Source organism: Castor canadensis, chromosome X, assembly GCF_047511655.1.
Source record: "Castor canadensis chromosome X, mCasCan1.hap1v2, whole genome shotgun sequence".
In the NCBI taxonomy this organism is placed as follows: Eukaryota; Metazoa; Chordata; class Mammalia; order Rodentia; family Castoridae; genus Castor; species Castor canadensis.
The window spans coordinates 48,179,254-48,204,764 of record NC_133405.1 but is presented as its reverse complement, the minus strand read 5'-3'; the positions used below and the strand labels follow the sequence as shown (position 1 = coordinate 48,204,764).

General features: G+C 34.4%; 1 long non-coding RNA gene across 14 annotated transcripts in view; it reads right to left on the bottom strand.

Annotated features, from left to right (window-relative positions):
* LOC141419754 (uncharacterized) overlaps positions 1-25,511 on the bottom strand; it is a 279,105-nt gene that overhangs the window by 228,075 nt on the left and 25,519 nt on the right. For 11 of the 14 annotated variants that reach the window (XR_012444416.1, XR_012444413.1, XR_012444421.1 and 8 more), the window contains 2 exons: positions 4,849-4,939; positions 1,034-3,562 (listed from right to left, as the gene is read on the bottom strand). The exons of 1 other annotated variant lie outside the window; for it this stretch is intronic. This is a non-coding gene — a long non-coding RNA (uncharacterized lncRNA). The remainder of the gene's footprint in view (positions 1-1,033; positions 3,563-4,848; positions 4,940-25,511) is intronic. 2 more of the 14 variants (XR_012444420.1, XR_012444418.1) reach the window with 1 other exon arrangement.

Here is a 25,511-nt window from a genome sequence, read left to right as displayed (position 1 = left end):
AGTTATTCCCTTTACTTGATAAACTATTCAGATTTTTTATTTCTTCATGCTTCTGTCTTGGTAGGTTTTATGAATCTAGAAATTTATCAGTTTCTTCTAGGTTATCCAAAATGGTGGCATATAATTGTTCACAATCGTCTTAGGACCCTCTATATTTCTGTTATGGCCATTATAATTTCTACTGTTCAATTTTTGATTATGTTTACTTGAGCTTTCTCTATTTTTTCTTAGTCTGACTAAAGATATGTCAATTTTGCTTATCTTTTCACAAAACAACTGTTAGTTTCATTTATCTTTACTGTTTTTTACAGTCTTTATTTCTGCTGTGATCTTTACTTTCTTCTGCTAACTACTAACTTTGGGCTTAATTTGTTGTTTGTCTTCTAATTCCTTGAGAAGTAATGTTTGAAATCTTGCTTTTTCATTTGTTTCAGTTTTAGTAACAAGGTCTCACTATGTAGTCCAGGATGGATTCTAACTCATGAGCCTTCTGCCTAAATCTTACACATGCTGTGATTACAGATATAAGCTACCATGCTAGTATTGCTTCTTTTTTAATGTAGGAATTTACTACTATAAATTCCTTCCTAGACCTGCTTCTGCTACATCTCTTATGTTTTGGTTTGTTGTGTTTCTGTTTTTGTTTGTCTCAAGGTATTCTTAATTTTTCTTTTGATTTCTTCTTTGATGTATTAATTGTTCAGCAACATGTTTCTAAATTTAATTTCATTTTATAGTTTTTCAGGTTTTTAAAAAATTATTGTTGCACTGTGGTATATTGTGACATTTACAAAAGTTCTTACAATATGTCATAGTTGAATTCAGCCCTTCCATTATTCTCCCTTATCCCCCTCCTCCCCATTCCTGGAATAGTTTCAACAGGTCTCATTTTTCTATTTCTATATGTGTACACATTGACAGATATTTGTGAGTTTTCCAAGGTTTGGTCTGTTTTTAATTGTTTTAGTCCATTTGTGCTGCTGTAAAATAGCCAAGACTTACTAATTTATAAATAACAATAAATATTTCTCACAATTCCAGAGGTATCCAGTGTCTGTGAGATCCTAGCCTCCACTTCTAAGATGGCTTCTTGTTGCTATGTCCTTCATAGTGGAGAATTGCTGTGTCTCAACATAGTAGAAAGCAGAAGAGAAAAACAGTGTGAAGTTCTTCTAACAATCAATTTTTTTAAAAATTATTTTATTAACATGTAATAGTTGTACAGAGTGATATATTTTATAAAGGCACTTAATTCAATTCATGATGCTTCCCTCATGACTTATTTACCTCCTTAAGGCTACATCTCTTAATAGTCTCACATTGGTTATTAACTTTCAACACATCTGTTTTGGAAAACACATTCATATCTCTTCTCCCTGGATTCTCCATTCATGTCCTTCTCACATGCAAACTACATTCATTAAAAGTTAAGAAAAGTCTGAACTTATTCTAGCACTAACTCAAAAGTCTAAACTCCAGAATCTCATCTGAATCAGATATAACTGAAACTCAAGGTAATATTTCATCTTGAGGCAAGTTCTCTACCAACTGAGAGCCTATGGAATGCAACAAGTTGTGTACTTTCAAAATACAATTGTGGGAGAGGCCAGAGGATAGACATTTCTCTTCCTATTCTAAATGGGAGCAATAGGCATGAAGAAAGGGGCGATAGGTCCCAAGGAAGTCTAAATCTCGACAGGGCAAAAATCTTTAACCATTAACTTTCCAGAATAAACGTTTTAACTGCATGCTCCACCTTCCAGACACACTATGGCAGTAGTTGGGTCTCCAAGGCTTCAGGTGACTCTGCTGCCATGACTTTGCTGCATACAGGTTAGAGTGAAATAACACGCTGATGGCTCTACAAGTCTGGAGTCTAAGTGGCAGTTCTGCCTCCATGGCTCCCCTAGTCTTTATCCTGGTAGTGACCCTGACCCCACAGCGTCTCTAGACATTACTGTAATGGAGCTTTCTGTGGTGGCCCAACTCTAGGACAGTTCTTTACTTGGGCACAAAACTTCAGGGAATCCTTTGAAGCCTGTGCAGAGGAAGGTATGTCTCTAAAACTTACGCACTCTGTGTGCTTACAGAGTTAGCACCGCGTGAACTCCAACAAGGTTGACCTGTTTGTGTCCTTCAAGTCATACCTGGGCCAGCCTAAACAGTAGTTGGGGTGGTTGGAGACTTGCATCTAAATGCAAGGAGTAGAGACTTGAGGCCCTATGAATCAATCCCTAAGGTTATCCAGGTGATAGACCCTTCCCTCAGAATTGTTCTGCCTGCAAACCTCTGATATGCTAGTTTGGTGATGAGCATCATGGCCTGCCTCAAAGATCTCTAAAATGTCTCTTAAAAGACATTTTTCTGTTGTCTTGATTAATAGCATCTGGCTTGCTACAATTCATACTAGTCTCTATCAATTGATGGCTTGACCACACTTGGCTTTCTCTCCTAAAAATACATTTTAAATTCTTTACATGGATGGGCTAAGAATTTTCCAAATCTTTTCATTTTACTTCCCCTTATAAATTTCATCTTTAAATTTTCCCCCATCCAATTTTGTCTCTCTTCTTCTAGAACATGGTGGAATAAATGCTGGCTCTTTGTTATCTTTCCATAAATTTTTGAAATTCGGTTCATGTTCAGTCTATTTTCTCTCCAATTTTCAAGTTGAGTAAATTCTATTGATATCCTCCAGTACACTGATTCTACCTCTGTCATCACAATGCTACCCTTGAGACCCCCAGCATGTTTTCTCTTTATTTGTACTAATCTGTTTTCAATTCTATAATTTCCATAAAGTTATTTTTATAATTTTCTTTCCTTTGTTGAAATTTCCTAATTTTTAATCAATTTCAATTTGTAGTTGATGGCTCCAACATTTAAAAACCTTCTCAGATAATTGCAACATTTGAATTATCTTCAAAAATCTGTTGATTGGTTTTCTTATCCAAGTTGTGATTTCCCCGGTTCTTGATAAGCTATTTTTTGTTTCCCAGACATTTTAAAATTATGTTAGGAAACTCTTATTTAAATCTTTTATCTGAGCAGGCAGTCACCACTCTAGGTTTAGCCTCTATGAGGTTATAGTCTGTGATTATAATGGCAATTTAATTTTCAGAGGCTTTGCAGTATTATCTTGATCTATTTAGTTTATGTGATGCTGCTGTAGCTCCCATCAGTACCTGCTGGTGGGGCAGAAGATGTTATCCCTCAACTACAATACCTGATGCTTCTGGGTGGTCAGTCTCAGACCATGGTGTAAAGGGGCTTCCCTGGCAGGGAGATTATGAGGGCATTCTTTTCCTTGACTGTGGAAGATGGGGAGCACTTCTCTGCTTGGGAACTTCTTGTTGGTACTCACCTTCCAGTGTCCTAGTAATTCTGAGTGGAAAAATACTTACCTACTAGTGTCCTAGAATCTCTGGTTGGGGAAGACTTATCTCAGGAACATAGGGACAAAAGAGGTTTTCAAGTTGAGTGGTTGTTATGATGAAATCTCTCTTCCCAGTGCCACCCCTCTCACTGCCATGTCTCTGGATAAGGAATGAAGGTATCATGCCTATAGAGACAAAGAGACTTCCAAGACTATGCTGATTACTACAGGGGAATCCTTTTGCTGGTATTGCTAGGCTTTTCCAGTATTTCTGAATACAGGATTGAAATTTATGGTTTAGTGTAAAAGGAAAATTGACAGTGTAAAATTGACTCCAATCCTAGTAGACTCAATGACCTATTTTCTGCCTCAAGGCCTTCTTCAATACCTTGAGACACAAGCAGAGCTTGAATATATGGAGGATTTAGCACGCACTCTGGATAATTCTCAGCAAGTAAGGAACAGAAACAAGTAGAGAATGCTTCTGGCCTCTGAACTTTCAGGTGGACAATGCTTGGAGCCACTTCTTAGGAGGTCCTGGTGGAATTCATTGCTTATACCAGTGCAACTTTCATTGCTCATTCTTCTTCTTTATCTCTAACTCTCCAACCCTTGCTTTCTGCAATCATCTTCCAAATAAACTCTCTGAAACCAAGTATTAGGCTTTGCTTTCCGTGGAACCCAAACAAAGACAAACTCAATGAAATATAGGCTAAAAGCAGGAATAAAGTGATCATGAAAGAAAATAAGAATAACTTACAAACTTCTGAAAATATGTTTCAGCCCACTCATAATGAAAGAAGTGGGACTGTTCTTACATGTGCTATCCTTGCAATGAAATTGCAAAGCAATTTGCCAATAGCTTTTGGCCACACATTCCATTGAATTCTGCAATTTTACTTCTAGATATATATACTTACACTTACAGGCAGGTATTTGCACAAGGATGCATGTTCCAGGATTAGCTATAATAAATCACCAGATTTGTGGAAAAGATACTGAATTTACATCAGTAGACAGTTGTTAAAAAAACATGGGAAATCTATAGAGTAGAATACTTACCACTAAAAAAAATAAAGCCTATTGTGTCAATACAGAATATTTCTTCAGAATTTTTCTCTCATATGCAGAATCTATATTTCATGAAAGACTTTAAGGGGGACCACCAGGAGAAGAAAGGGAGTAAGGGCCTAATATGATCAAGGTACACAGTACGCAAGTATGGAAATGTTATAATTAAACACAGTATTTTATACAATTAACAACAATAAGGAATGAAATTTAATGCTGGATGTTAGGACCACTTAAACTACTTTAAACCACTCCTACGACAGCTTGTCCTATGAACCGTGTTAGCCACTAAGTGGTGCTATAAGATCTAGTATGGAAAATGTGTGTCTTGATTTCAATTATTTTATTAAACTAAATAAAGATGGACTTTGAGTTATTCAAGAACAGTAACAAAATACTACCTTATTTTTCTCCCAAATTTTTATGGTCTTGTTCAAAATGAGTATTCAGATGCTAAGATGTTGAAGTGCTGGATATAATCATTTAGAAGGTCTAGGGGTGAGATAAATAGAAATCATTCAATTTCATTATTCCATTTCATACCATATTGGTTACAAGAACTGCAGGATTCTAGATTATAGTTACAGCATTATATAATGTTGTCTTTTATTTAAAATTCTAGCTTCCTGCATTTCATTTGCCGTCTCCCTGTGCTTCTATGGTTATTCCAAACTTAATAATTACAGTTTCCTTTTTTTTTATTCATATGTGCATACAAGGCTTGGGTCACTTCTCCTCCCGCCCCCATCCCCTCCCTTACCACCCACTCTGTCCCCACCCTCTCCCCCCACCCCCTCAATACCCAGCAGAAACTATTTTCCCCTTTTTTCTAATTTTGTTGTAGAGAAAGTATAAGCAATAATAGGAAGGAACAAGGGTTTTTGCTGGTTGAGATAAGGATAGCTATACAGGGAGTTGACTCACATTAATTTCCTGTGCGTGTGTGTTACCTTCTAGGTTAATTCTTTTTGATCTCACCTTTTCTCTAGTTCCTGGTCCCCTTTTCCTATTGGCCTCAGTTGCTTTTAAGGTATCTGCTTTAGTTTCTCTGCGTTAAGGGCAACAAATGCTAGCTAGTTTTTTAGGTGTCTTACCTATCCTCAGCCCTCCTTTGTGTGCTCTCGCTTTTATCATGTGCTCAAAGTCCAATCCCATTGTTGTGTTTGCCCTTGATCTAATGTCCACATATGAGGGAGAACATATGATTTTGGTCTTTTGGGCCAGGCTAACCTCACTCAGAATGATGTTCTCCAATTCCATCCATTTACCAGCGAATGATAACATTTCGTTCTTCTTCATGGCTGCATAAAATTCCATTGTGTATAGATACCACATTTTCTTAATCCATTCGTCAGTCCACATGCTGGGGCATCTTGGCTGTTTCCATAACTTGGCTATTGTGAATAGTGCAACAATAAACATGGGTGTGCAGGTGCCTCTGGAGTAATCTGTGTCACAGTCTTTTGGGTATATCCCCAAGAGTGGTATTGCTGGATCAAATGGTAGATCAATGTCTAGCTTTTTAAGTAGCCTCCAAATTTTTTTCCAGAGTGGTTGTACTAGTTTACATTCCCACCAACAGTGTAAGAGGGTTCCTTTTTCCCCACATCCTCGCCAACACCTGTTGTTGGTGGTGTTGCTGATGATGGCTATTCTAACAGGGGTGAGGTGGAATCTTAGTGTGGTTTTAATTTGCATTTCCTTTATTGCTAAAGATGGTGAGCATTTTTTCACGTGATTTTTGGCCATTTGAATTTCTTCTTTTGAGAAAGTTCTGTTTAGTTCACTTGCCCATTTCTTTATTGGTTCATTAGTTTTGGGAGAATTTAGTTTTTTAAGTTCCCTATACATTATGGTTATCAGTCCTTTGATGTATAGTTGGCAAATATTTTCTCCCACTCTGTGGATGGTCTCTTCAGTTTAGAGACCATTTCTTTTGATGAACAGAAGCTTTTTAGTTTTATGAGGTCCCATTTATCTATGCTATCTCTTAGTTGCTGTGCTGCTGGGGTTTCATTGAGAAAGTTCTTACCTATACCTACTAACTCCAGAGTATTTCCTACTCTTTCTTGTATCAACTTAAGAGTTTGGGGTCTGATATTAAGATCCTTGATCCATTTTGAGTTAATCTTGGTATAGGGTGATATACATGGATCTAGTTTCAGTTTTTTGCAGACTGCTAACCAGTTTTCCCAGCAGCTTTTGTTGAAGAGGCTGCTATTTCTCCATCATATATTTTTAGCTCCTTTGTCGAAGACAAGTTGGTTATAGTTGTGTGGCTTCATATCTGGGTCCTCTATTCTGTTCCACTGGTCTTCATGTCTGTTTTTGTGCCAGTACCATGCTGTTTTTATTGTTATTGCTTTGTAATATAGTTTGAAGTCAGGTATTGTGATACCTCCTGCATTGCTCTTTTGACTGAGTATTGCCTTGGCTATTCGTGGCCTCTTGTGTTTCCATATAAATTTCACAGTAGATTTTTCAATCTCTTTAATGAATGTCATTGGAATTTTGATGGGAATTGCATTAAACATGTAGATTACTTTGGGGAGTATCGACATTTTTACTATGTTGATAATAATTACATTTTCTAGGAAGGATAATGGTGGTAGAGGATAATACCTGAATGCTAAGGATAATACCTGAAGGATAATACTCATTTGTAATATCATATTAAGATATGATAATACCTGAATTTTTATAACATATTTAATACAAATTTATTAGGTGTCCATGTGTGTAATTGGTATATCTACTATTTTTTAAATTTTCTAATATCTTATTCCCTACTGTCATAATGGCAATGAGAGGCAATTTTGCCCCCAGGGGACATTTGGCAATGTCTACAAACACTTTTGGTTCTCACAAGTCCAAGGGAGGTGATAATGATACCTACTGGGTAGAGACCAGGGATTCTAGGGAGGGAAGTAATTCATGTTTCATACAATAGTACTATGTAGGGATATGAAAAAGAGAAAGAGAGAGAGAAAGAGAGAGAGAGAGGAAAAAAAAAGAAGAAGGAGGAGGAGGAGGAGGAAAGTTAGAAAAATGAAAAGAATTGAATAGTGCAAAGCCATCTGAGTTAGAACTGGTCTATTGACTTTAGGATCCTTCTAGAAAGCAACACTATCTGAAAAACCATACACAAAGCTACAAAAATTTTTAAACTCTTTTTTAAATGCCTATATATGGGCATAAATGTGTGTGAATAATTATGCATAGATACATATGTAATAAAATTATACAAGTTTCTGTTATTGAATTAGCATCAAATACTGTAGCCCTAGAAGTAACCACCTTCACAGATGGGAGACCAAGATTTGGAGAAGTAAAATAATTTATCCAAGATTACAGAGCTTATAAGTGGAAGCATTGGAGTTTAATTCTAAGGTCTGATAACTCAAATCCATTTTTTTGTTTTTTTTTTTTTTTGTGGTACTCGAGTTTGAACTCTGGGCCTCACACTTGCTAGGTAGGCACTCTACCACTTGAACCATTCCACCAGCTCTCAAATTCATATGTTTTTCTTTATGTGATGCTAGGAGTCAAACCCAGGATCTTGGGCATGCTAGGCAAGAACTCTACCACTGAGCTACATCCTCAGTCCTTTAAATGAATTCTTCTTCTAATTTTAATAGCCATTATTCTTAAAAATAATTTTAAGTTCACAGCAAAATTTAATGGAATAAAGTCCACATTTTAACTACTGTCTTATCTCATATTTTACCTCCCATAAAGGCTCCTAAACACATACACATACACACACGTGTGTGCTGTCCTACACACATGTGTAACTGAAAAGTAGCTTTACTGAGAAGCAGTTGTGTCAGAGGCTCCTCCACCCTTCCTAAGTCTGACACTGGATGTCTCAATCTGTTTGTATTGATGCAACAAAATATCACAGACTAGATAGTTTAAAAAAAACCAGAAATATATTTTGCATAGATATGGAGGCTGGGAAGTACAAAATCAAGTTGCCAGCAGATTCTGTATCTGGTCAGAACTGCTCTGTTTCCAAAATGGCAACTTGTTTCTGTATACTCTGAAGAAGACAAATATTGGGTCTATACATGGCCGGAGGGATGGAAGGACAAAAGGGTCTAGCTAGTTTGTTCCAGCTCTTTTATGAGGACACTAATCTCATTTCTGAGGACAGAGCCCTTATGGCCTAATCACCTCATATAGGCTCACATCTTACTACTGGATTGAGTATTAAGTTTCAATATGAAGTTTGGAAGGGATACACATTCCAACCATAACACTGTCCCTTAGCTCAAATCAGCCAAGTCACATTAGTTTTAGCTGGGGATAATGCTGCCAAGAAAAGAAAGAATAGATTTCTAAATAGTCCAACTTTTGGTCTGTGATTAAGTTCTGGCCAATTAGAATTGTCAGATGACAGCTTTCAAGAACCTTCCTGATAAAAGTGGGTTTGTTTATACTTTGTGCCTTTTTCCTCAACTTTCCCTCTCTCTGACAACCTGGAAAGCAAATGCTGCTTCAGAACTGAGGATAAGTATCACACTGAGCATAGGGAAGAACAAACTGGAGGAACCGGAGTTCTTAAGGATTTCATTGATCAGAGCTGTCATGCCACCCCAGAAGTGTGAGACTCTAGAGAATAATATACTTCAAAAGTATTTAATCAACTGTAATTTTCAATTTTTTTACTCACCTGCACTAGGTCTTAATCTTAACAATCATGAGCATAAACTGTTTTTCATATAGAGAAATAAAGACTAGGAATGCAGTTATGCCCCAAACCCTACTTACTATATCAAAACACTGCTTCCCTAAACAATGTCAGTTACTTTGAAAGTCTCTAGTGACTTTTCTACAACAATATTTACCCAGATATAGCTGAAGAGAAATCCAGGGATTCATTTCCCTTTGAAATGTCTAAGATACTATTTTCCTGGAATAAAAGCATCCTAATTTCATGAAATTAAAAGTGCTTTCATTTTGTCACACAAAGTGCTTTTTAGATATGTCAGACAGGTAGGTGGAGGAGGTTAAGTTATTGCTGACTAGACCTTAGAAGTGGTATCCTTGATGAAGATCCTTATTGGATGCAAATCATCTCTTAGGAAAAATTGCTTCTCTGTACACTAAACATTTGCATAGTGTGCATAGATATGCATCTGGCAAACTATATGGAAGGGCACAATAAAAGTAACTAAAGGGCTCTGCAAGTGGATCAAACATGGCAGAATATGAATTATAGCATATACTTCCAACCATGGAAAAGAATCTGCAATAAAAAAATAGAAAGCATTGGTACAAAATGTGCTATTCTAGAAACATTAAGCTATACTTTACCCTAGATGCTGTAAGCACCATGACTCCACTCCTAAGAAATAATGTTTGTGTCCTAAGATATATGATAGCTGTGGGCATGAAACTAAAATTGTTCCGTCACAAGAGTTTCTTATATATTTACTTCTAGAACCTTCCATATTGGCATATAGATATGTTAAAAACCATTTCTTAATATCCCATGAAAAAAACCCAAAGAGATTACAGTGAACAAAGCTTCATAGGAGAAGCCAGATACATTGTTTAGAGGTACAACCAGATGGTAAAGTATGATGAGCTATATGATTTGGAGTACTGAGGCCTCATATGGTTCCAAAGGCCTGTGAACAGATAGGACATCCATGAAAGTGGGCATTGCACATGTTTGACCCATCTAATGGCAGCAGAAAATCACATTTATGAGTGGACAGTTTCAATCAGCAATGGCACTCAACTGACAATGTACTGGCAGTGAGATAACAATGCTGAAAGTGGATAAATTCAGGAGATGTCACATGTCTAAGTACAGCCTTGAAAGCTACTTAGAGGATGATTCAAGATTCACCAACTATTTGTGAGTACCAAATATTTTTGAGGCTCTGAAATAGATGCTAATAACATAGCAGTGAACAAGACATCATATCTCTTTTACTCATGGAGATACTTTGTAGAAGTCTAAGTATTCATCAAATAAATATCCATCAAATATTTATTCATACACCCACCAGATAAGATGAATAAGGAAACTATGTAGTATTTCGAAGCTTAAATGTTATGGAAAAATAAAGTATGCTAAAAGGGGAGGAAAAATGCTAGAATAGTTGGTTGTAATTTTAAATGTGATGTTCAAGGTAAAATTCTCTGGGATTATGTTTGAGAAAGATTTGAAAGAGGCAAAGGAGTAATTTATGTGTCTATTTTAGCCAAAAGTGTCACAGGGAAAGGAAATTGCAAATACAAAATCCTGAGATGGGAAAAAGCCTCATATATCAAAGAAGCAAGAAGGTTGGAGGAGTTGTAATTGAGGTGATGAGTAGTGCAGGAGGAAGTTATAAAAATGAGGTCTTATAGGATATTTCAAGGATTTAGGGTTTTATTGTGAGTGATATAGATGCCATTAAAGGGTCTTGGGCAGAAGAAGAATAAGAGATGAATTAGGTATTGAAAAGATTACTCTGGATTTTTGAGAAAAGACTATAAAGGAACAAGAGTAAAAGCATTTAAAAAGGCTATCAGATTGAACAAGTTGAGGGATAATAGTGGTTTTGGACCAAGGTAGGAGCATTGAAAAGAGTGAGAAGTTTGAGATAATTTACATATGTAGATACGGCAGGATTTTCAGGTCAATCAGATTAAAAGAGTAAGAAAAAGAGAGGAGTCAAAAATAATTCTAAGGGTTTTTTCTTTGCACAAGAAGATTCAAGTTTCCTTGAACTTAACTGGAGATAACCAAACAGCACAGCAGGGTATTTATTTTCCTTGGGTTTTTGTCATTATCTCTGTTTACTTAAGGAATAGGTCATCAGGTTATTTTCAAACATATTAAATTTGAAATTTGTATTAGACATCCAAGAGCTGTCAAGCAGTTGAAGAGTTTTATAAATAGTTATATAGACATGAAATGAGATGGAATGACATAGTGGATGAAACAGATAGGAAAGTGGTCTAAGAATTGAGCCCTGGGGCTTGGTGATTTTTAGAGGTTTAAATGAGTTAGAGAAACAAAAATATGGGTAAAAAGGAATGGCTATGAAATAGGTACAAAATCAAGAATGTGTAGTATCCTAGTGAAAAAAGTATTTCCAGGAAGAAGGAGTGAGCAATTACATTAAATGCTAATAGCTCATGTAAGATGAAAACTAGAAACTGACCACTGGATATAGTAATAGAGAAGTTCTTATTAAGAGTGACTTCAGTGAAACCTTCAGGATAAAACCTGATTAGAGTTGGTTTAAGAGAGACTGGAGAGAGGAATTGGGAGTAATAAATACAGAACACATTTTTGGACAATAGGACACTGAATGAGAGTGCAGCTTTGTCAGTTTATACATTTGCTGGAGGAGAAAAGCAGAATGTAAGCATGCTTTTGCTCCTGAACCTGATGTATCTATAGCTTTATAATTTAAGGAATTTAAGGAAGTTAATTCTAGATTATTTGGCAGGAGTATAGCTTCTTAGGAAATTTGAAAGAAGAATATGCATTTTGGTGGATCAGGAACATGTATCAATTTGAGGGCCAGTGTTGAAAATCTTTGGAGTTAAAATTTAAAGATGACTATTTCCTTCTCATATAGGTAGCAAACAACTTTTGTGACAGACAAAGTATTTGGCAGCTAATATTGAGTCAAGAAAAAAGTTTAAATCATGATGCTGACAATATGTTAAACCACTCTTAGGAATTACCAAGGAGATACCTATTAGAAGAGGGAATCTAGCAACAGAAACCTATTGGTAGACATACTCTGAGCTTTGTCAGTGTTAAAGTGCTAGCTGATTGCCAACAAGACAAGAATATGAAAGACCCCATGCATTTCAGACTTGAGCTTTTGTAGAGAAACGCCATTGAGGGGTTAATAGACTTTGAAGAAAGTGATGCTTTTTATAATCTATATTTCATTGCATGAAATAAACACTTTTGAATTCCTAATTTGCCCCAGCACTGTTATAGGTACATGGAATAGATCAGAAATGAAATAGAAAAGCTTAGAGCTCTCATGAAGATTATATTCTAGTAGGGGCAAAAAATAAACAATTATACAATAAATAAGTGAATTATATAGAATTTTACAGAGTATTAAGTTCTATGGAAAGAAAGATGGCATGGAATAGGATTGATATAGATTCATTATGCCAGGAGAAAATAATATAAGAGATGTTTGTATGTTTACTCTGTTTTCTCCAGTGGTGACATCTTGTAGTGTCATACAATATCACAACCTGAACACTGGCATTGATATACTCAACATAAAGAGCAAATCTATCAACACAAAGATCTTTTCTGATCCCTCTTTACCTTTAAAAATTTCAAATTCCAATCACTCATTGGAAGTGTACAAGAAAACAATTATTTTTAATATTAACTTTAAAGTTTATGACCATCATATGCTAATTTATTATTTCTAATATTTTTGTAAATTTTGTTGAATTTTCTACATGACAACAATATAATTTGTGGACAAAGGACATTGTATTTCTTTCTTCCCAATATTTATGCTTTTTATTTCTTGATCTTGTCTAAATTGCATCAACTCAAACTTATAGGACATGCTTGTCTTGTTTCTATATTAGGGGAAAACAGTCGAGTTCCTCATCATTAAATACGACATTACAGAAGACTTTTAGTAGATTGTCTTATGAAATTAAAGAAGTTCCTTTCTTTTGCTACTTTGTTGAGAGGTTTTTTTAATCTCCAATGGGTGTTAGCATTTGTCAAATGTTTTTTTCTGCATCAGTTAACATGACAATGTGATTTTTTTCCTTCTTAGTCTATGGATATGGTGGAGTACATGATTGATGTTTAGTAGTTGAAGCACATTACATACCTGCAATAATTCCAATCAGAAGTCATGTTGAATTCTTTTTACATACTGTTGGATGTGATTTGCTAATGTTTTCTTGGGATTTTTACATCTTTATGATATATATTAGTCTATAGTTTTCTTAATATGTCTTTGTCCATTTTTGTAGTACAGCAATGCTGGCCTCATTGAGTGAGTTAGGAAGTATTCCTTCCACTTTTATTTTCTGGAAGAGATTATGGGGAATTGGTATCATTTCACATAAAAGTGTTTTTGGAATATAACAAAGAACCATCTAGGATTGGTAACCATTTTTGGAAGGCTATTAATAATTGACTCAGTTTCTTCAGTAGATATAGACCTATTCACATGATTTATTTTTTCTCGTGTGAACTGTTTCAGTTTGTAAAATATTTGTGAGGAATTGGTGCATTTCATCCAACTTAAAAATTAGTGGGCATAGGATTTCTTCGAAGCATTCTTTTATTGTCCTTAAATATCCATGAGATCAGTAGTAATTAGCTCTCTTTCATTTTGGATATTGGTAGTTTGTATCTTTTCTCTTAGCTAGAGATTTATTGATTTTATTATTCTACACATTGATTTTCTCCATTGTTTATCTCTAATTTTTTTAATTTCTGCTGGATTTTTATTAATTATTTTCTTCTAATTGCTTTAGGCTTAAGTTCTTCTTTCTCAGGTTTGTAAGGTGGAAACTTGTATTACTGATATTAGATATTTCTCCTTTTATTCTATAAGCATTTACTGCTATAAATTCCCCCAAAAAATGATCTTGTAGCATAAAAAATTTTGAAAAATTGTATTTTCACTTTGATTTAGTACAAAATATTTTAAAATTTCTCTTGAGAATTTTACTTAGAGATATGTTGTTTAATCTCCACATATTTGGGGATTTTCCAGGTATATTTTTTGTTAATGACTACTATTTCAAATCTATTATATTCTAAAAACATATATTACATATTTATATATTTTTTTTACTTTTTTTTCTTTTATTATTCATATGTGCATACAAGGCTTGGTTTATTTCTCCCCCCTGCCCCCACCCCCTATATTTTTTGTTAAGGTATACTTTATGGCCCAGAATCTGGTCTGTTGTGGTGAATATTCTATGTGAGCTTAAAAAGAATGGGTACACTGCAGTTGTTGGGTAGATTCTGTTTTTGACTGTGCTATTTAGAACTACTATATGCTTACTGATTTTATGCATGCTTGAACTATCAATTTTTGACAGTTTTATGAATTCTCCATATATAACAGTGGATTTGACAATTTCATTTTTAGTTTTACCTGTTTTGCATCATACTTTGATGCTTTGCATTTACATGAATATACATTAAGAGTTAATATGTCATTCCGTATAGTTGACCCCCTTTGTAATGTGTGTTTTAATCTGCAATAATTTTCTGTTTCTAAAATACACTATGTCTGAAATTGATAGTGAGTCCAGCTTTCTTTTAATTACCATGTATCTTTCTTCATCCCTTCACTTTTTACCTAGTTGAGTCTCTATATTTAAATTAGGATTCTTACCTTGGTGTGGTGGTACACATAAAGCTCCCTAGCTACTCAGAATGCTAAGATTGGAGTATGGCTTGAGCACAGTACCTTGAGATTAGCCTGGGCAACAGAGTGAAACTTTGTATCAAAAATAAATAAATAATAAGTAAATTAATTTAAATAAAGTAGGTTTCTTGTAGGCAATATTCATTCAGGCCCTGCTTTTAAATTCATTCTATGTATTTTAATTGCTATAGTTAAACTATGCACATTTATAGTGATTATTATTATAGTTACATTACTGTCTTCCATGTTTGTTACTATTTTCTATCATTGCACTTGTCCTTGGTTTATTTTTACTGCTCTTTTTTATCCTTCTCTGGTTTTAATTGAGCTTCTTATATTATTATATTATTCCATTCTACATTCTCTAAGTAAAATATCAATTTTATTTATTCTTAAACTTTTTAGTGGTTACCCTAGAGTTTCAATATACATTTACACTAATCAACACTGCCTTCAAACAACACTATACCACCTCATGTGTAGCACAAATATAAAAAACTACATCAAATCCTTCGGTATTGTCTATTATGTCACTACTGCCATTCATTTCATATCTCCATGTGCTATAATTCCTCCATATACTTCTACCATTATTGTTTTAACCAAATTACTGTCTTTAAGATCAACTAAGAATAATGAAAATAAAAGATTTTATTTTCTTTTATTTTCACTTATTCTTTCTCTGACATAGACCCTGTCTTCATGTAGACCCAAGTTTTTGACTTACAGAATTTCCATTCCCCAAAGAAAATTTTTTTACCTTCTTTGCATGATAAATCTTCTGGCAATGAAGTCCTTCAGTTTTTGTTTGTCTAAACAAGGCTTTGTTTTTGAAGACTAATTACAGTGGATATAGAATTTTATGCATGTATTATAATGAGAAGTCAACAATAACTCTTACCTTTTTCCTCCACAAGCAAGGTCCTATATTTCAAAATCTTTCATATATATATATGTATACCTCTGGTAACCACCATTGTAATCTTTGCCTCTATGAGTATGGTTATTTTAGATTCCACATACCGGTAATTAATGCAATTTTTGTCTTTTTGTGTCTGGATTGTGTTATTTAGCATATTGTCCTTTAGATTTATCCATATTGTCACAAATGACAGAATTCCCTTCTTTCATAAAGACTGTAATAGTATTCCATTGTGTATATATACTACAATTTCTGTATCCATTTATCTGTTGATGGATAATTAAGATGATTCCATTTCTTTGCTATGGTAAATAGTGTTGCAACGAACATGGGAGTTCAAATATCTTTTCAACATACTAATTTCAAGTCCTTAAGCTATATATCCACAAGTAGAACACTTGTGTCATTTGGTAAGATGTCAATGCCCAAAATGTGTAAGGAACTCAAACAATTCAATAGCAAGAATACAAACATCCCAATTAAGAAATGCATGAGGGACATTTTTCAAAATGAGATATATAAATGTCCAGCACACATATTAATAAATGCTTAAGATTGCTAATATCATTAACCATCAGGAAAATGTAAGTCAAAACCACAGTGATGTATCACCTCACACCTGCCAGAATGACTAGTATCAAAACAATAGCTAAGTGTTGGCAAGAATGCAGAAAAAGGTGAACACTTGTGCACTGTTGATGGGAATGTAAATGAACACAACCATAATAAAAAGAACATTTGGAGTTTCTTCAAAAAACTAAGACTAATGTTCTTATGATTAAATATCAGGTTTTCTGTGGACAGTACTCCTGTGCTTTGACCTTTACAATTGTTTGTGGCTTCCTCACCTCTTAGCCAACACAGGAAGATCAGAGGAGGCTGAAGCCAGTAGAATTCTCCTTCAACCAGTTGGCGTAAAATTCTGGTAAAATCTGTTCCCCCAGAGAACAGGTCTTGGCAAAGCTTACTTTTCTCCTCCTGCCAGAGTCAAGATTGTTTCTTTTCAGCTATTTGCCATGATAATCAGATGGAATTTCTGGAGGTAAAACTCCAAAAAGTATAGGGCACCCCTATGATTCTTGTCCCTAGAAGTTTCTCATGCAGTATTCCAGTCTCAAAATTATCATTTATGAGTTCCCATCAGCTTATGGGTTTAGTGGTTTCTATTCCAGGAAAGAATGTGGGTCTGACTCTGTATTCTCCTGATTCTCTAGATTTAAGGGTGGCATTTGTCCTGCAAATGCAGATCTCTGGTAAGTCCAAATAATACCATTGGTTTTCTGTTCATTCAATTTTCTGGTTCTTGTATACACGGAAACAAAGACTTCTAAGCACTTTACAGATCAGCTGAAACTAGAAGTCAAAGTTGTTTTTTTCTCTTTAATTCAGTAAGTTGATATTTTCAGTTGACTTATTTGGTATTTTTTTCATTGTGGTAAAAAAAACACTTACCATAGCCGGGTGCTTGTAGCTCATGCCTGTAATCCTAGCTAATTAAGAGGATTAGGTCAGAAGGGTAGTGGTTCGAGGCCAGCCCAGCAAATAGTTTGCAAGACCCCCATATCCAAAATAGCCTTATCAAAATGAATTGGTGGTGTGGCTAAAGAGGCAGAGTTCAAACCACAGTACCATCAAAAAAGAGCACTTAACATAAAATTTATAATTTTTAAATATACAGTACAGTAGTACTAACTTTATGTACAGTTCTTGCAATATGTCTCTAGAATTTTTCATCTTGTCAAACTGAAATTGTATACCAACTGAAACTATTTAACAACTCCTCTTTCCTCACCCCTCCACAGCCCCTGGTATCTATCATTCTATTTTCTATTCCTAAGAGTTTGACTGCTTTAAATATCTAATATAAATGCAATAGTGCCCTAATTATTTTTGTGACTGATTTAGTTCATGTAGCATAATATCTTTAAGGTTCATCCTTGTAGCATATCAAACCTGATTGCTTCACATCAAAAGTACCATTAGGAGGAAACAGTTTGCAATGTTAAATAGTTTTGTCATGATTAGCTTCATGAGTAAAGATGTTTAGGTAGTGAAAGACACAGTCAAGCAGATATCTGGGGAAAACATTCCAGGCAGAAAGAACAGCCAGAGCAAACAACTCAAAATGAGAGTGTACTTACTTGATATATTTGAAGAAGATAAAGGAGGCCAAAATGGTAGAGTAGAAAGATTAAAGAAAGATAGTACAAGGAGAGGAGGTCACAGAGAACAGTAAGTAGAGCAGAGAGAACATGAAGGCCCTGTGGGTAACTGTAATGACTTTGTTTTACTCTGAGTGAAATGTTACTCAGAGGGCTGTGGGGCAGAAAAGTTATACAATCTTGCTTTCACTATGGGTACCATATTAAAAATAGGCTGTACATGTAGTAGAGGGGAGGGGTTTGGGGAGTGGTGTAAGGAGGGGTTGAAGATGGAAAGGGGGATAATTAGTAATCCAAGAAGACAAAATGGTTGCTTTTGTCAAGCAGGATGGATGGTTAAAAATGTTTGAATTCTGGATTAATTTTTAGTTAGAACCACAGAATTTACTAATGGGGTTAGATATGTGTTGTGAAGAAAAAGAGAGTAGTCAATGATGAACTTTATGGTTTGGAATTATTATTAAATATGATGACATCTCTGAGTGAATGTGGTATCAAGTAGGTGAATAAGAGTTCCAATTTAGATAACTCAAGGTATATATTTAAAATTCAAGCAAAGATATCTAGGAGTCAGTTGGATATACAAATCCCAAGTTTGAGAGACAAGTAGGATGAAGATATAAATTTTGATTTTTTTCAGTATATGGATGATATTTAGAGCCACAAGAATAGATAAAACAAATGGAGTAAGGCCAGAGAGAGCAGAGGAATGAGGACTGAACTCTTGTGAATTTCAATGTCAACAGTTTGGGGAGAACAGGAGAAACTAGTAAGGGCAGTGAGAATGAACTTCCAGTGAGGTTGGAGAAAAATCCATGAGAGTGTATTATCCTGGAAAACAAATTTAAAAAAATTATCGATGAAAAATCAGTAATTAAGTGTGTTAACTGCAGTTGTTAGATGAATTAATATAAAGATTGAGAATTTAACAGGTTTTAACAACATGGAGGACATTGGAGATCATTATAGGTGAGTTTTGGTGAATTGGTAGAACAGAAAATTTGGAGTGTTTTTCTGAGAAAATGAGAATTCTGCTTAATTAGAGTAATAAAAGAATGGGAAATATTTTGGTTCTCATGGATCAAGCAAAGAAAGTCATAGGCATACTAGATATATTGAATTTCAGAGAGTAATAAGCCTTTCATAGGGAGCAGAGAGAAATGGTAGTTTCCATTTATAAAGACAGGTAGCTGATATAGAGAAAGGAAAAAGAAGGCTATCCAAAGAGAGGTTTAGAAAAGATAAGAGAAATAAACAAAATCTTAGACAGCAGTATTGACTGGCTGGGTACCTTGCAACTTAGATGAATCCCAGATGCAAAATGACATTGGGTGGTCCAATAATTTATTGCATAAACACACTCTGAATATGTTCTTAGATTATGTCAGTAGAAGACCCGATAGGAGACAGAGAAAAATTGTGGTAGATTCTTATAGTGCTTTGATTCTGGTCTATGCAAACTTGATTCCAAAGGAAAAGTAAAAATATTGGAAACTAGGGTTTACCCTCAGAAGTAATGTCAAAATTATGTCAAATAATGTGAAATTTAAAATAGTGCAGTGATATAAGAGCTTGGTATTAAGCCTTACAGAAGAAATCAATTTAATTAAAGTTGAATCCATACCCACCTTCATCTCTAATTTAAGAGAAATCTAAATGATCATCCCCTCACCTGATCTATAGACTAGTGGTCAGTAAACTATGGCCAACTGGAAAAATCCAGCTTTCTTTCTAATCTCATGAATAAAGTTTAATTGAAACATAACCACCTCATTCATTTATTTTCTGTCTCTGGGCTGTGTTTTCACTACAATGGAGGAGTTGAGAAGTTGTAACAGATTATATGGCCCACAAATCCTAAAATATTTACTCTTGCCTTTTCTGAACTGTGTTGTTTCATATCAGTGATCTCAACTTCTACATTAGGAAAGTATAAAAAATAAAAGAAAACCCAAATTAAGTGGACACAAGAAATAAATATCACAGAAGAAAATAATGAAAAAAAAGCAAGGAAAAAAGTTTAAAAATCAATGAAAATAGAAGCTAGCCTTTTGAGACCCCATCTTTAGTCAGTCTGATCATGAATGAAAGAAAAGAGAAATTAACACTAATAGGAATAAAAGAGATGGTACCATTGGAAATTCTACTGCTATTGAAAAGTTCACTCAGAATATCATAGAGTACTTGAAGAACCCTATGTAATGGCTAAATTTTATCTTGATTATGCTATGTTACCCAGTTGCTAGCTCAAACACTGCTCTAAATGTATTTTAAAGATACGATTAACACCCAGATGACTTTAAATTGTCCTTGGTAATGTGGGTTAAGCCTCCTCCAATTAATCAAAGGCCTTAAGAACAAAATATGATATGTCTCAGAGGAGAAATAATTTGACCTCAAACTTCAACATCAGCTATTTCCCTAGATTCTACCCTATAGGCCTGCTCTGCAGATTTTATACTTGTCAGCTCAACAATCATGCAAGCCAGATAAAATAGATATAAAGATGAGGGATGTTATCAGATTGTGATGGTTAATCTTTATGGTCAACTGGGATGGATTGAGAAGCACCTAGAAGGTTAATAAAGCATACCTCTGGATGTGTCTCTGAGGGTGTTTCTAGAGAGGATTAACTAAGAGGGGGGTGACTTACCCTGAAAGTGGATGGCATCTTCCTGCTTATGGCGGTCCAAAGGTAATAAAAGGGGAAAAAAAGAGAAAGCTTGGGAGAATAGGCATTCTCTCTCACCAACCAACCTCTACCACCACTTCTTGGCTGCCATGAGGTGAGCTACTCTGGTCCCATGCCTTCCTCACATGATGTACTGAAAACTATAAAATTGTAAGCCAAAATAAAAATATCTCAGCTTATGTTGTTTTGCTCAAGTATTTATCACAATGAGAAACTAACACAGAGACTTAGAGAAAGACATTTCAAAATGTTAAAATGCTCATTGAATATTATGTATTATTCCCAAATAGATATGTACCTATTAGCCTAGCTTAAAAATACAAGAGGGAAAACTATTTGAACTAAAATAATAAGTAAAGAAATCAATAGTAATATTTGGAAATTTTAACAATATTATCTCAGAAAAAATTAGTAAGAAATAAAGATTCAAACAACACTATCAGACCTCTGCCTAATTGTTATTGTTTGAACACTATAGTAGTTCCCCCTTATCCATGAGAGATACATTTCAAGACTCCCAGAGTATGCCCCAAAGCATAAATTGTACCAAACTCTTTGTAAACTGCTTTTCCTATACATCCATACCTATTATAAGATTAAAATATAAATTAGGTACAATAAGACACCAACAACAATAAATAATACTAATAACTAATAATAAGTATTAATAACAATAACCTTTAAAATCAGGAAAAGGGAAAGCACATTCACTATAAGCACACATTACAAAATGAGTTTCTCTAGGTAACAGGAAATTTCAGCCAATATATAAAAAACATCCTATTTCTACATAATACACAAGCAATTAAAATTGAAAAATGCCAATATATTTTCACAATAAGATCCCAAAATATCAAATATCTAGAAATAACTTTAATAACATGTCAAGTACTCTGTTATGAAGCTACAAAATATTCTTAATGAAAATGAAAGGCAACAACATTAAATAGAAAGATACATCATCGGCATGTATTAGAAGACTCATTATTAAGAAGTCTGTTTTTTCTAAATTAATCTTTAGTTTTAAGAAAATATCAATAGATTTTTTTGTAGAAACTGATACATTGACCCTTAAGTTAATGTGGAAATTCAGGAAACAGAATAACAAAGTTATTTATGTAAAATATTATATATTACCTGATTTTAAGACCTATTAAAAATGCTAGGAATCAAAAGGGCATGATATTTATTGGCTTAAGGATAGATGAATAGGCAAAAGAAATAGAATAGAGTCCAGACATAAATTTGTATTTATAGTATCAAATGGTTAGCCACAAATTATGCTGAAACAACTGGATAATTCCATGGAGAATAAAATTGACTTGATCCTTTCCACAGGCTATATACAAAACCTAATTAAACAGACATCACAGAATTAAATGCATTAGCTAAAACAACAACATGTGTAGGAGAAAATGTACAACTTTGTGATCACTGTAAAGACAGATTTCTTAGTCTAACCATGAGAGAGGGAGAGAGAGAAAGAGAGAGAGAGAGAGACTTTATACAAAAACACCTGAAGAGTGCTTCAATCATGAACCATCTTTTTTTGAAACATACAGAATATTGTTTTCTCTTATCACCCTAATTGTTCAATTGCACAACATAACTTTGTCTCTGCTATGTGACTATGGCCAATTACCTGTTACCAACCTTTTTCCTGGCCTCTGTGACCCCTGTTCTTCCTAGTCTTCTCTGTAGCCACTATTATATGCTCAACTCTGTAAGATCAAATTTTTTTAGATTCCACATATGAGTTTGGTACTTGTCTTTCTGTGTCTGGCTTATTTCATTTAATGTAATGATCTCCAGTTCCTTTGGTTTGTCATATATATATAGCACACGTTTTGTTGTTCTTCAGTTGATGGACACTTAAATTGTTTACATTTCTCAGCTATTGTGATTAGTGCTGTAATGAACGTGGGAGTGTAGGTGTCTCTTCAACAGACTGATTTCATTTCCCTTGGACATATACCCAGTAGTGGGATTACTATATCACATCATAGTTCTATTTTTAATCTTTTTGAGTAATTTTCATGCTGTTTTCTATAATGGCTGTACTAACAGAAAGCTAGAGGAAAAGAATTTAAATATTTAAGAAGATAGAGATGCTAATCCAGATTTGAATATTATACATTTTTTTAACATATGTTGAATCAATAGACGGTACCCTATATGCAATTTTTGTGTGTTTATTCAAAACAATAAATTTTAAGTGTGCAAAATTAAACAAATATTGTATATTTATATTAAATATCTACAGCAGTCAAATACATAGAGAAAGAAAGTAAAATAGTGACTGCTAGGGGCTGAAGGTATGGAAAGCAGGTAGGAGCATAGGATACTGTTTGACTTTTGGAAGATGAAGACATTTCTGGAAGTTGGTTGCACAACAATGTGAATTACTTTAAAATATTGAGCTGTATATTTAAAAGTAGTTAACATGATACATTTGGTGTTAACTATATTTTATCAAATTAAAAATAAAAAATTTTAAATGGGAAAAATCTGGGCAGACACCTCACCAAAGAAGCTACACAGATGGCAAATAAGCCTAGACAATCATGCTTAATGCCATATGTCATCAGGAAGTTGAAAATTAATGACATGCTACCACAAACCAATTAGCATGGCAAAAGTTTTTAAGCTGACAAGACCAGATGCTAGCAAAAATAAGAGACAACAGGCACTTTCACTTAGGATTGGTGGGTACAGCCACTTTGGAATACTGTTTGGAAGGTTTTTTACAAAGCTAAGTATAATTTTATCATATGCTCCAGCAGTTGTACTCCCACAATTTAACCAATTGTGTCAACACAAAAATCTGCACATGGATATTTTATTTGTAATTGTCAAAATTGGGAAACAACCAAGATATACTTCAACAGGTGAATCAACAGGATGGCACATTATTCATCAATGAAAAGAAATGAGCCATCAAGCAATGAAAAAATGAAATAAACTTAGATGCATAGTGTTAAGCAAAAAAGGCTAGTTTATAAAGGCAATATATGATTCCAACTATATGATATTCTGGGCAAGGCAAAAATAAAGACAGTAAAAAAATCAATGATTGCCAAGGGCTTGAGGGAGGTGGGGAGGGACAAACACATACAGCAAAAGGGATTTTAGAGTGATGAAACTGTTCTGGGTACTTGTCATTATACATTTTTTTGTAGTGAAAGTTATAGTAAAGTTTTTTAGGTAAAGACAACACTTTCAATAGACTGAAAGCAGATCGACTCTACAGTGAGAATGAGAAAAACCTCATTATACATTTTAATGGCCACATCTCATTATGAATTTGTCAAACCATTAGAACTGCCTAACCCCAGGAAAACTTAATGTAAAGTATTATCTTTAGTTATTAATAATGTATCAATAATGGTTCATTAATTGTAATAAATGTCCAACACTAAAGCAAGATCCTAATTATAGGTGAAATATGTAGATGAGGAGATGTTGGAACTCTGTACTATTTACTCAATGTTTTTATAAATCAAATACTATTCTAAAAATAAAGTCTAAAAAAGTTTTTCAATGTCCCTAAATTATTTATTATCAGTAAATTCAAAATAAAACCAAAATGAGATATTTTTACACTCACTAGAATAACTAAAATTTTTTAAATGACATCACTCATTACTGGCAAGGACATGGAGCTACTGTAATGCTCATATATTGACTATGGGATGTAAAACAGTACAGCTGCTTTGAGAAATGGTTTACTAGTTAAATATATCCTCAATATATGATCCAAGGGTTCCACTCCTAAGTATTTACTCTAGAGAAATAAAAACCAACATCCACAAAAAGTCTTTTACAAAAATGTTTTAATAAGTATTTTTCATATACAATAACCTCATACATAAAATTAAACCCCCTGTCCATGAATAAGGAATCAAATTAGCAAATTATAGTGTATTAATACAGTGGAATCCTACTCAGAAATAGAAGAAACAAGCAGGTGTTACAAGCAACAACATAAGAATTTTGAAAACAAAACATTTCATGACTTCCAACTCACTCTATCAGTGAGGGAGGGAGTCATGTCCTAGGATTCTAGGAATGGCTGAATACAAGAAATTTGACAGTCCACAAATGAGTTTGGCTGCTATTTATTAGTCACATAGAAGAGGATGTCATGTTTCATGCAGGACCACATGGAAGTTGAATTTGGGAGAACGGAGGACCAGAAGATGCTGTGAGTGGGAAACGTTTTAGTGCAAGGAGGATGGAGTGAGACCTAGTTCCCCTGGGAGATGTGACTGGCTTCTTTGAATAGTTTCAGAAGACAATGAGGAAGTGACACCCATTAGATTAAGAACCAGTTGGAATATAGCTTGGTACAGCTGAAAAAGGAGGACCGACTCAGGTAGGGGACTTTTCCTTCACGAGTGAGGAGCATGCCTGGTCAGAGCAGGGGAACTCACCATTGTGAGCCCTGTGAGGCTCAAAATTGTCAGGGTAGCACAAGGAATTCCAAGCTTTGCAATACACAACTAAATGAGGTAGACATAAAAGAATATGTCTATGGATGATTGATTCATTTATATTTAAATTTAAGAACAGAGTAAACTGATTCATGGCTATAGGTATGAAAACAAGATTTGCTTAAGGTGAAGGTAGAACTTGAGCACAAAGACACATGAGGAATCTTTCTGGATCGATGTAAATATTTGATTTCTTGACTCGAAGACAGATTTTGAGACTATATATCTGTGAGGATTCATTGAACTGTACAGTTTTGATATGATTATTTCATTTCATGTGAATTATAATAAAACAAGAGAGATCGGGAGTGCAAGGATAGAGTATGAGATGAGATGAGGGCAATTGGAGAACTCAAGTGTTGATAAACTTATGTTTTGCTGTGCAAGTTGAGTAA